This window comes from Aegilops tauschii, chromosome 2, assembly GCF_002575655.3.
Source record: "Aegilops tauschii subsp. strangulata cultivar AL8/78 chromosome 2, Aet v6.0, whole genome shotgun sequence".
Lineage (NCBI taxonomy): Eukaryota > Viridiplantae > Streptophyta > Magnoliopsida > Poales > Poaceae > Aegilops > Aegilops tauschii.
The window spans coordinates 201,345,216-201,359,333 of record NC_053036.3 but is presented as its reverse complement, the minus strand read 5'-3'; positions in this window follow the sequence as shown (position 1 = coordinate 201,359,333).

Genomic DNA, 14,118 nt, shown 5'->3' with positions numbered 1-14,118 from the left:
GCAGTTCTATAGGCCCATTCATCATCAAGTTTCTTGGACCAATTCTTTCTAGATCTATTGATAGTCTTTTGCAAAATTAATTTGAGTTCTCTATTACTCAATTCTACTTGACCACTAGACTGCGGGTGATAAGGAGATGCAATTCTATGATTAACATCATATTTAGCAAGCATTTTACGAAAAGCACCATGAATAAAATGTGAACCACTATCAGTCATTAAATATCTAGGGACTCCAAACCTCGGAAAAATAACTTCTTTAAGCATTTTAATAGAAGTGTTATGATCAGCACTACTAGTTGGAATAGCTTCTACCCACTTAGTAATGTAATCAGCAGCAACTAAAATATGTGTGTAACCATTAGAGGCAGGAAAAGGTCCCATATAATCAAAGCCCCAAACATCAAACGGTTCAATAACAAGTGAATAATTCATAGGCATTTCTTGACGTCTACTAATATTACCAATTCTTTAACATTCATCACAAGATAAGACAAACTTACGGGCATCCTTGAAGAGAGTAGGCCAATAAAAACCGGATTGCAATACCTTATGTGCAGTTCTATCTCCAGCGTGGTGTCCTCCATAAGCCTCAGAGTGACACTTGCGTAGGATCTGTTCCTGTTCATGCTCAGGTACACAATGTCTAATAACACCATCTACTCCTTCTTTATAAAGATGTGGGTCATCCCAAAAGTAATGTCTCAAGTCATAGAAAAACTTTTTCTTTTGCTGGTATGTGAAACTAGGTGGTATAAATTTAGCAACAATATAATTAGCATAATCAGCATGCCATGGAGCAGTACGAGAAGCATTTATGACATTTAATTGTTCATCAGGAAAGCTATCATCAATAGGTAGTGGGTCATCAAGAACATTTTCTAACCTAGACAAGTTGTCTACAACGGGGTTCTCAGCTCCTTTTCTATCAACAATATGCAAATCAAATTCTTGTAGCAAGAGAACCCATCTAATAAGTCTAGGTTTAGCATCTTTCTTTTCCATAAGGTATTTAATAGCAGCATGATCCATGTGAATAGTTACTGTAGAATCAACAATATAAGGTCTGAACTTATCACAAGCAAATACAACTGCTAAGAATTCTTTTTCAGTAGTAGCATAATTTCTCTGAGCATTGTCTAGAGTTTTACTAGCATATTGAATAACATTTAATTTCTTATCAACTCTTTGCCCTAGAATAGCACCTACAGCATAATCACTAGCATCACACATAATTTCAAAGGGTAAATTCCAATCAGGTGGCTGAACAATAGGTGCAGAGATCAATGCTTTCTTAAGTATTTCAAATGCTTCTACACAATCATCATCAAAGACAAATGGTATATCTTTTTGTAGTAAATTGGTCAGAGGCCGAGAAATTTTTGAGAAGTCCTTAATGAACCTCCTATAAAATCCGGCGTGACCAAGGAAACTTCTTATACCTTTGATGTCCTTGGGACATGGCATCTTTTCAATAGCATCAACCTTGGCTTTATCAACCTCAATACCTCTTTCAGAAACTTTATGCCCCAAGACAATACCTTCATTAACCATAAAGTGGCACTTTTCCCAATTCAAGACAAGATTAGTTTCTTCACATATCTACAAAACTCGATCAAGGTTGCTCAAGCAATCATCAAAAGAGGATCCATAAACGGAGAAATCGTCCATGAAAACCTCACAAATATTTTCACAAAAGTCAGAGAATATAGCCATCATGCATCTTTGAAAGGTAGCAGGTGCATTACATAAACCAAAAGGCATACGTCTATAAGCAAAGGGCAAGTAAAAGTAGTCTTTGATTGATCATTGGCTGACACAGGTATTTGAGAGAAACCAGAATAACCATCTAGAAAGCAAAAATGTGTATGTTTAGATAATGTTTCTAGCATTTGATCGATAAAAGGTAAGGGGTAATGATCTTTTTAGTAGCCTTATTTAATTCGCGGAAATCAATTGCCATCCTATAACCTGTAATAATTCTTTGCGGGATCAACTCATCTTTATCATTAGGAACGACGGTAATACCTCCCTTCTCAGGGACACAATGGACAGGACTTACCCACTGACTATCAGCAACGGGATAAATTATACCTGCCTCAAGGAGCTTTAGTATTTCCTTTCTTACCACCTCTTTCATCTTAGGATTCAGCCGTCGTTGATGATCACGAACTGGTTTGGCATCTTCTTCCAAATTTATTTTATGTTGACATAGAGTGGGACTAATGCCCTTAAGATCATCAAGAGTATATCCAATAGCAGCACGGTGCTTCTTCAGAGTTTTCAATAATCTCTCTTCTTCATGCTCTGAAAGTTTAGCACTAATAATAACAGGATATATCTTTTTCTCATCAAGATAAGCATATTTAAGAGTATCAGGCAACGGTTTAAGCTCAAACACGGGATCACCCTTGGGTGGAGGAGGATCCCCTAGGATTTCAACAGGCAAATTGTGTTTCAGAATGGGTTCCTGTTTAAAGAATACTTCATCTATTTCCCTTCTTTCATTCATAAACATATCATTTTCATGGTCTAGCAAATGTTGTTCTAAAGGATCACTAGGAGGTACGGTAATAGAAGCAAGACCAATAATTTCATCCTTACTAGGTAATTCCTCTTCACGGTGTTGTCTACGAAATTTAGAGAAATTAAACTCATGAGACATATCACCTAGACCAATAGTAACAACATCCTTTTCGCAGTCTATCCTAGCATTAACGGTGTTCAAGAAGGGTCTACCAAATATAATGGGACAAAAGCTATCTTGTGGGGAGCCAAGAACAAGAAAATCAGCAGGATATTTAGTTTTCCCACATAAGACTTCAACATCTCTAACAATTCCAATGGGTGATATTGTATCTATATTAGCAAGTTTGATGGTAACATCAATACCTTCTATCTCAGCAGGTGCAATTTCATGCATAATTTCTTTGTATAAGTCATGAGGTATAGCACTAGTGTTGGGGATCGTAGCAGAAATTAAAATTTTCTACGCATCACCAAGATCAATCTATGGAGTTTACTAGCAACGAGAGGGGAGGAGTGCATCTACATACCCTTGTAGATCGCGAGCGGAAGCGTTCAAGAGAACGGGGTTATTGGAGTCGTACTCGTCATGATCCAAATCACCGATGATCCAAGCGCCGAACGGACGGCACCTCTGCGTTCAACACACGTACCGAGCGGTGACGTCTCCCACGCCTTGATCCAGCAAGGAGGAGGGAGAGGTTGAGGAAGAAGGCTCCAACAGCACGACGGCGTGGTGGTGGTGGAGTGACAGTTCTCCGGCAGGGCTTCGCCAAGCACACGCGGAGGAGGAGAGGTGTTGGGCAGGGGAGGGGTTGCGCCTTGGGAAAGGTTTTGCTGCCCTCCCACCCCTCCACTATATATAGGGGCAAGGGAGAGGGGGGCCGGCCCCCTCAGATCCCATCTGGTGGGAGGGGCGGCGGCCAGGGGGAGGTGGCTTGCCCCCCAAGCAAGGGGGCGCCCCCCTTTAGGGTTCCCCCCAAACCCTAGGCGCATGGGCCCTAGGGGGGTTGGCGCCCAGCCCACTTAGGGCTGATTCCCTTCCACCTACAGCCCATAAGGCCCTCCGGGGCAGGTGGACCCTCCCGGTGGACCCCCGGAACCCCTTCGGTGGTCCCGGCACAATACCGGCATACCCCCGAGCACTTCCGCTGACCGTATGGTGACTTCCCATATATATATCTTTACCTCCGGACCATTCCAGACCTCCTCGTGACGTCCGGGATCTCATCCGGGACTCCAAACAACATTCGGTAATCACATACAAACCTTCCTTATAACCCTAGCGTCATCGAACCTTAAGTGTGTAGACCCTACGGGTTCGGGAATCATGCAGACATGACCGAGACACCTCTCTAGCCAATAACCAACAGCGGGATCTGGATACCCATGTTGGCTCCCACATGTTCCACGATGATCTCATCGGATGAACCACGATGTCGAGGATTCAAGCAATCCCGTATACAATTCCCTTTGTCAATCGGTACTTTACTTGCCCGAGATTCGATCGTCGGTATCCTAATACCTCGTTCAATCTCGTTACCGGCAAGTCACTTTACTCGTTCCGTAATGCATGATCCCGTGACTAACTACTTAGTCACATTGAGCTCATTATGATGATGCAATACCGAGTGGGCCCAGAGATACCTCTCCGTCATACGGAGTGACAAATCCCAGTCTCGATCCGAGCCAACCCAACAGACACTTTCGGAGATACCTGTAGTGCACCTTTATAGCCACCCAGTTACGTTGTGACGTTTGGTACACCCAAAGCATTCCTACGGTATCCGGGAGTTGCACGATCTCATGGTCTAAGGAAATGATACTTGACATTAGAAAAGCTTTAGCAAACGAACTACACGATCTAGTGCTATGCTTAGGATTGGGTCTTGTCCATCACATCATTCTCCTAATGATGCGATCCCGTTATCAATGACATCCAATGTCCATGGTCAGGAAACCGTAACCATCTAGTGATCAACGAGCTAGTCAACTAGAGGCTCACTAGGGACATGTTATGGTCTATGTGTTCACACATGTATTACGATTTCTGGATAACACAATTATAGCATGAACAATAGACAATTATCATGAACAAGGAAATATAATAATAACCATTTTATTATTGCCTCTAGGGCATATTTCCAATAGTCTCCCACTTGCACTAGAGTCAATAATCTAGTTACATTGTGATGAATCATACACCCATAGAGTTCTGGTGTTGATCATGTTTTGCCCGTGGAAGAGATTTAGTCAAGGATCTGCGACATTCAAATCCGTATGTACTTTACAAATATCTATGTCTCCATTTTGAACATTTTCACGAATGGAGTTGAAGCGACGCTTGATGTGCCTGGTCTTCTTGTGAAACCTGGGCTCCTTGGCAAGGGCAATAGCTCCAGTGTTGTCACAGAAGAGAGTCATCGGCCCCGATGCATTGGGAATAACTCCTAGGTCGGCAATGAACTCCTTCATCCAGATTGCTTCATGTGCTGCCTCCGAGGCTGCCATGTACTCCGCTTCACATGTAGATCCCGCCACGACGCTTTGCTTGCAACTGCACCAGCTGACTGCCCCACCATTCAAAATATACACGTATCCGGTTTGTGACTTAGAGTCATCCAGATCTGTGTCGAAGCTAGCATCGACGTAACCCTTTACGACGAGCTCTTCGTCACCTCCATAAACGAAAAACATATCCTTAGTCCTTTTCAGGTACTTCAGGATGTTCTTGACCGCTGTCCAGTGTTCCATGCCGGGATTACTTTGGTACCTTCCTACCAAACATACGGCAAGGTTTACATTAGGTCTGGTACACAACATGGCATACATAATAGACCCTATGGCCGAGGCATAGGGGACGACACTCATCTTTTCTCTATCTTCTGCCGTGGTCGGGCATTGAGCCGTGCTCAATCTCACACCTTGCAATACAGGCAAGAACCCCTTCTTGGACTGATCCATATTGAACTTCTTCAATATCTTGTCAAGGTATGTGCTTTGTGAAAGACCTATGAGGCGTCCCGATCTATCTCTATAGATCTTGATGCCTAATATGTAAGCAACTTCTCCAAGGTCCTTCATTGAAAAACACTTATTCAAGTAGGCCTTTATAGTTTCCAAGAATTCTATATCATTTCCCATCAATAGTATGTCATCCACATATAATAAGAGAAATGCTACAGAGCTCCCATTCACTTTCTTGTAAACACAGGCTTCTCCATAAGTCTGTGTAAACCCAAACGCTTTGATCATCTCATCAAAGCGAATGTTCTAACTCCGAGATGCCTGCACCAGCCCATAGATTGAGCACTGGAGCTTGCATACTTTGTCAGCATTCTTAGGATCGACAAAACCTTCCGGCTGCATCATATACAATTCTTCCTTAAGGAAGCCGTTAAGGAATGCTGTTTTGACGTCTATTTGCCATATTTCATAATCATAGAATGCGGCAATTGCTAACATGATTCGGACGGACTTCAGCTTCGCTACGGGTGAGAAGGTCTCATCGTAGTCAACTCCTTGAACTTGTCGATAACCCTTAGCGACAAGTCGAGCTTTATAGATGGTAACATTTCCATCCGCGTCCGTCTTCTTCTTAAAGATCCATTTATTTTCTATCGCTCGCCGATCATCGGGCAAGTCTGTCAAAGTCCATACTTTGTTTTCATACATGGATCCTATCTCGGATTGCATGGCTTCAAGCCATTTGTTGGAATCTAGACCCGCCATCGCTTCTTCATAGTTCGAAGGTTCACCGTTGTCCAACAACATGATTTCCAGGACAGGTTTTCCGTACCACTCTGACGTGGAACGTGTCCTTGTGGACCTACGAAGTTCAGTGGTAACTTGATCATGATCTTCATCATTAACTTCCTCTCTAGTCGGTGCAGGCACCACAGAAACATTTTCTTGTGCTGCGCTACTTTCTGGTTCGAGAGGGGTCATCTCATCAAGTTCCACTTTCCTCCCACTTACTTCTTTCGTGAGAAACTCTTTCTCCAGAAAGGACCCGTTCTTGGCAACGAAGATCTTGCCTTCGGATCTGAGGTAGAAGGTATACCCAATGGTTTCCTTAGGATATCCTATGAAGACGCATTTTTCTGACTTGGGTTCGAGCTTTTCAGGTTGAAGTTTCTTGACATAAGCATCGCATCCCCAAACTTTAAGAAACGACAGCTTAGGTTTCTTTCCAAACCATAATTCATACGGTGTCGTCTCAACGGATTTCGACGGAGCCCTATTTAAAGTGAATGCGGCAGTCTCTAAAGCATAACCCCAGAATGATAGCGGTAGATCGGTAAGAGACATCATAGATCGCACCATATCCAATAGAGTGTGATTACGACGTTTGGACACACCATTACGCTGAGGTGTTCCAGGCGGCGTGAGTTGTGAAACAATTCCACATTTCCTTAAGTGTGTGCCAAATTCGTGACTCAAATATTCCCCTCCATGATCTGATCGTAAGAACTTTATTTTCCTGTCACGTTGATTCTCAACCTCATTCTGAAATTCCTTGAACTTTTCAAAGGTCTCAGACTTGTGTTTCATTGAGTAGACATACCCATATCTACTCAAGTCATCAGTGAGGGTGAGAACATAACGATAGCCACCGCGAGCCTCAACGCTCATTGGACTGCACACATCAGTATGTATGATTTCCAATAAGTTGGTTGCTCGCTCTACTGTTCCGGAGAACGGAGTCTTGGTCATTTTGCCCATGAGGCATGGTTCGCACGTGTCAAATGATTCATAATCAAGAGACTCCAAAAGTCCATCTGCATGGAGTTTCTTCATGCGTTTGACACCAATGTGACCAAGGCGGCAGTGCCACAAGTATGTGGGACTATCATTATCAACCTTACCTTTCTTGGCATTCACACTATGAATATGTGTAACATCACGTTCGAGATTCATTAAGAATAAACCATTGACCAGCGGGGCATGACCATAAAACATATCTCTCATATAAATAGAACAACCATTATTCTCGGATTTAAATGAGTAGCCATGTTGCATTAAACGAGATCCAGATACAATGTTCATGCTCAGAGCTGGCACTAATAACAATTATTGAGGTTTAAAACTAGTCCCGTAGGTAAATGTAGAGGTAGCGTGCCGACGGCGATCACATCGACCTTGGAACCATTCCCGACGCGCATCGTCACCTCGTCCTTCGCCAGTCTCCGCTTATTCCGCAGCTCCTGCTTTGAGTTACAAATATGAGCAACCACACCGGTATCAAATACCCAGGAGCTACTACAAGCGCTGGTTAGGTACACATCTATAACATGTATATCACATATACCTTCGGTATTGCCGGCCTTCTTATCCGCTAAGTACTTGGGGCAGTTCCGCTTCCAGTGACCGTTTCCCTTGCAATAAAAGCACTCAGTCTCAGGCTTGGGTCCATTCTTTGTCTTCTTCCCGGCAGCTTGCTTACCGGGCGCGGCAACTCCCTTGCCGTCTTTCTTGAAGTTCTTCTTACCCTTGCCTTTCTTGAACTTAGTGGTCTTATTCACCATCAACACTTGATGTTCCTTTTTGATCTCCACCTCCGCTGATTTCAGCATTGAATATACCTCAGGAATGGTCTTTTCCATCCCCTGCATATTGAAGTTCATCACAAAGCTCTTGTAGCTAGGTGGGAGCGATTGAAGGATTCTGTCAACGACCGCGTCATCCGGGAGATTAACTCCCAGCTGAGACAAGCGGTTGTGCAACCCAGACATTTTGAGTATGTGTTCGCTGACGGAACTATTCTCCTCCATCTTACAACTGTAGAACTTGTCGGAGACTTCATATCTCTCGACCCGGGCATGAGCTTGGAAAACCATTTTCAGCTCTTGGAACATCTCATATGCTCCGTGCTGCTCAAAACACTTTTGGAGCCCCGGTTCTAAGTTGTAAAGCATGCCGCACTGAACCAGGGAGTAATCATCACTACGTGACTGCCAGGCGTTCAGAACGTCTTGAGTTGTTGGGAAACAGGTGCATCACCTAGCGGTGCTTCAAGGACATATGCTTTCTTGGCAGCTATGAGGATAATCCTTAGGTTACGGACCCAGTCCGTGTAGTTGCTACCATCGTCTTTCAGCTTGGTTTTCTCTAGGAACGCGTTGAAGTTGAGGGCAACATTAGCGTGGGCCATTTGCTCTACAAGACATATTGTAAAGGTTTTTTAGACTAAGTTTATGATAATTAAGTTCATCTAATCAAATTATTAACGAACTCCCACTCAGACAGACATCCCTCTAGTCATCTAAGTGATACATGATCCGAGTCAACTAGGTCGTGTCCGATCATCACGTGAGACGGACTAGTCATCATCGGTGAACATCTTCATGTTGATCATATCTGCTATATGACTCATGCTCGACCTTTCAGTCTCTTGTATTCCGAGGCCATGTCTGTACATGCTAGGCTCGTCAAGTCAACCTAAGTGTATTGCATGTGTAAATCTGGCTTACACCCGTTGTATGCGAACGTTAGAACCTATCACACCCGATCATCACGTGGTGCTTCGGAACAACAAACCTTCGCAACGGTGCACAGTTAGGGGGAACACTTTCTTGAAATTTTTGCGAGGGATCATCTTATTTATGCTACCGTCATTCTAAGCAAATAAGATGTAAAACATGATAAACATCACATGCAATCAAATAGTGACATGATATGGCCAATATCATTTTGCTCCTTTTGATCTCCATCTTCGGGGCGCCATGTTCATCATCGTCACCGGCATGACACCATGATCTCCATCATCGTTTCTTCATGAAGTTGTCTCGCCAACTATTACTTCTACTACTATGGCTAACGGTTAGCAATAAAGTAAAGTAATTACATGACGTTCCAGTTGACACGCAGGTCATAAATAAATTAAGACAACTCCTATGGCTCCTGCCGGTTGTCATACTCATCGACATGCAAGTCATTATTCCTATTACAAGAACATGATCAATCTCATACATCACATATATCATTCATCACATCCTTCTGGCCATATCACATCACAAGACACTTGCTGCAAAAACAAGTTAGACGTCCTCTAATTGTTGTTGCAAACTTTTACGTGGCTGTTATAGGTTTCTAGCAAGAACGATTCTTACCTACGCCAAAACCACAACGTGATATGCCAATTTCTATTTACCCTTCATAAGGACCCTTTTCATCGAATCCGATCCGACTAAAGTGGGAGAGACAGACACCCGCTAGCCACCTTATGCAACTAGTGCATGTCAGTCGGTGGAACCTGTCTCACGTAAGCGTACGTGTAAGGTCGGTCCGGGCCGCTTCATCCCACGATGCCGCCGAATCAAGATAAGACTAGTAACGGCAAGTAAATTGACAAAATCGACGCCCACAACAACTTGTGTTCTACTCGTGCATAGAAACTACGCATAGACCTAGCTCATGATGCCACTGTTGGGGATCATAGCAGAAATTAAAATTTTCTACGCATCACCAAGATCAATCTATGGAGTTTACTAGCAACGAGAGGGGAGGAGTGCATCTACATACCCTTGTAGATCGCGAGCGGAAGCGTTCAAGAGAACGGGGTTGATGGAGTCGTACTCGTCGTGATCCAAATCACCGATGATCCAAGCGCCGGACGGACGGCACCTCCGCGTTCAACACACGTACAAAGCGGTGACGTCTCCCACACCTTGATCCAGCAAGGAGGAGGGAGAGGTTGAGGACGAAGGCTCCAACAGCACGACGGCGTGGTGGTGGTGGAGTGACAGTTCTCCGGCAGGGCTTCGCCAAGCACACGCGGAGGAGGAGAGGTGTTGGGGAGGGGAGGGGCTGCGCCCTGGGAAAGGTTTTGCTGCCCTCCCACCCCTCCACTATATATAGGGGCAAGGGAGAGGGGGCCGTCCCCCTCAGATCCCATCTAGTGGGAGGGGCGGCGGCCAGGGGGAGGTGGCTTGCCCCCCAAGCAAGGGGGGCGCCCCCCTTTAGGGTTCCCCCCAAACCCTAGGCGCATGGGCCCTAGGGGGGGTTGGCGCCCAGCCCACTTAGGGCTGATTCCCTTCCACCTACAGCCCATAAGGCCCTCCGGGGCAGGTGGACCCCCGGAACCCCTTCGGTGGTCCCGGCACAATACCGGCATACCCCCGAACACTTCCGGTGACCGTATGGTGACTTCCCATATATAAATCTTTACCTCCGGACCATTCCGGAACTCCTCGTGACATCCAGGATCTCATCCGGGACTCCGAACAACATTCGGTAATCACATACAAACCTTCCTTATAACCCTAGTGTCATCGAACCTTAAGTGTGTAGACCCTACGGGTTCGGGAATCATGCAGAAATGACCGAGACACCTCTCTAGCCAATAACCAACAGCGGGATCTGGATACCCATGTTGGCTCCCACATGTTCCACGATGATCTCATCGGATGAACCACGATGTCGAGGATTCAAGCAATCCCGTATACAATTCCCTTTGTCAATCGGTACTTTACTTGCCCGAGATTCGATCGTCGGTATCCTAATACCTTGTTCAATCTCGTTACCGTCAAGTCACTTTACTCATTCTGTAATGCATGATCCCGTGACTAACTACTTAGTCACATTGAGCTCATTATGATGATGCAATACCGAGTGGGCCCAGAGATACCTCTCCGTCATACGGAGTGACAAATCCCAGTCTCGATCCGAGCCAACCCAACAGACACTTTCGGAGATACCTGTAGTGCACCTTTATAGCCACCTAGTTACGTTGTGACGTTTGGTACACCCAAAGCATTCCTACGGTATCTGGGAGTTGCACGATCTCATGGTCTAAGGAAATGATACTTGACATTAGAAAAGCTTTAGCAAACGAACTACACGATCTAGTGCTATGCTTAGGATTGGGTCTTGTCCATAACATCATTCTCCTAATGATGTGATCCCGTTATCAATGACATCCAATGTCCATGGTCAGGAAACCGTAACCATCTATTGATCAACGAGCTAGTCAACTAGAGGCTCACTAGGGACATGTTATGGTCTATGTGTTCACACATGTATTACGATTTCCGGATAACACAATTATAGCATGAACAATAGACAATTATCATGAACAAGGAAATATAATAATAACCATTTTATTATTGCCTCTAGGGCATATTTCCAACAACTAGCACTGGCACCCATATCGCATAAGCCATGATAACAATGATCTCCTATTTTAACAGAAATAACAGGCATGCCTACCACAGGTCTATGTTTATCTTTAGCACAAGGTTTGGCAATTCTAGCAGTTTCCTCACAGAAATAAATAACATGCCCATCAATATTATCAGACAAGAGATCTTTAACAATAGCAATATTAGGTTCAACTTTGATTTGCTCAGGAGGTGTATAAGTTCTAATATTGCTTTTACGAACCACAGTTGAAGCTTTAGCATGATCCTTTATCCTAACTCGGAAAGGTGGTTTCTCAACATAAGAAGTAGGAACAATAGGATCATTATAAGTGATAGTCTTTTCTTCAACTTTAGTAGGTGCAGCTACTTTTACTTCTATGGGATGATGATATTTAAACCACTTCTCCTTGGGGAGATCAACATAAGTAGCAAAAGATTCACAGAATGAAGCTACTATCTCAGAGTCAAGTCCATATTTAGTGCTAAATTTACGGAAAACATCGGTATCCATAAAAGATTTAACACAATCAAACTTAGGTGTCATACCTGACTCCTTACCTTCGTCGAGATCCCAATCTTCAGAGTTGCGTTTAATTCTATCCAATAAATCCCATTTGAATTCAATAGTCTTCATCATAAAAGAGCCAGCACAAGAAGTATCGATCATGGTGCGATTGTTATCAGAAAGCCGGGCATAAAAGCTTTGAATAATTATTTCTCTTGAGAGCTCATGATTGGGGCATGAATATAACATTGATTTAAGCCTCCCCCAAGCATGAGCGATGCTTTCTCCTTCGCGAGGCCAAAAATTATATATATAATTGCAATCACGATGAACAAGATGCATAGGATAAAACTTCTGATGAAATTCCAATTTCAATCGTTTGTAGTTCCATGACCCAGTATCATCACATAGCCTATACCATGTCGATGCATCTCCCTTCAAAGATAAAGGGAAGACCTTCTTCTTAATAAAATCACCGGGTATACCTGCAAGCTTAAATAATCCACAAACTTCATCCACATATATTAGGTGCTCATCAGGATGCTTTGTTCCATCTGCTGCAAAAGGATTAGCTAGCAGTTTTTCCAACATACCCGAAGGAATTTCAAAGTGGACATTTTCATTTTCAGTAGGTTCAGTAGGTTGAGCAACTCTTTGCTCTACTGGTCGGGGTGAAGATACCCCGAACAAGCCCCTCAGAGGATTACTTTCCATAGTAACAAGTGACAGTAAATTTCAGCACACTATATAAATTTTTCCTTACCAAATTCCACCTACCAAAGGCGCTTCACTCCCCAGCAACGGCGCCAGAAAAGAGACTTTATGACCCACAAGTATAGGGGGTCTATTGCAGTCCTTTCGATAAGTAAGAGTGTCGAACCCAACGAGGAGCAGAAGGAAATGATAAGCGGTTTTCAGCAAGGTATTCTCTGCAAGCACTGAAATTATAGGTAACAAATAGTTTTGTGATAGGATAATTTGTAACGAGCAACAAGTAACAAAAGTAAATAAAGTGCAGCAAGGTGGCCCAATCCTTTTTGTAGCAAAGGACAAGCCTGGACAAACTCTTATATAGAGAAAAGTGCTCCCGAGGACACATGGGAATTATCGTCAAGCTAGTTTTCATCACGTTCATATGATTCGCGTTCGGTACTTTGATAATTTGATATGTGGGTGGACCGGTCATTGGGTGCTGTTCGTACTTGAACAAGCATCCCACTTATGATTAACCTCTATTGCAAGCATCCGCAACTAAAACAAGAGTATTAAGGTAAACCTAACCATAGCATGAAACATATGGATCCAAATCAGCCCCTTACGAAGCAACGCATAAACTAGGGTTTAATCTTCTATCACTCTAGCAACCCATCATCTAGTTATTACTTCCCAATGCCTTCCTCTAGGCCCAAATAATGGTGAAGTGTCATGTAGTCGACGTTCACATAACACCACTAGAGGATAGACAACATACATCTCATCAAAATATCGAACGAATACCAAATTCACATGACTACTAATAGCAAGACTTCTCCCATGTCCTCAGGAACAAACGTAACTACTCACAAAGCATATTCATGTTCATAATCAGAGGGGTATTAATATGCATATAGGATCTGAACATATGATCTTCCACCAAATAAACCAACTAGCATCAACTACAAGGAGTAATCAACACTACTAGCAACCCACAGGTACCAATCCCGGACTTGGAGACAAGAATTGGATACAAGAGATGAACTAGGGTTTGAGAGGAGATGGTGCTGGTGAAGATGTTGATGGAGATTGCCCTCTCCCGATGAGAGGAGCGTTGGTGATGACGATGGCGATGATTTTCCCCTCCCGGAGGGAAGTGTCCCCGGCAGAACAGCTCTGCCGGAGCCCTAGATTGGTTCCGCCAAGGTTCCACCTCATGGCGGTGGAGTCTCGTCCCGAAAGGTTGCTTATG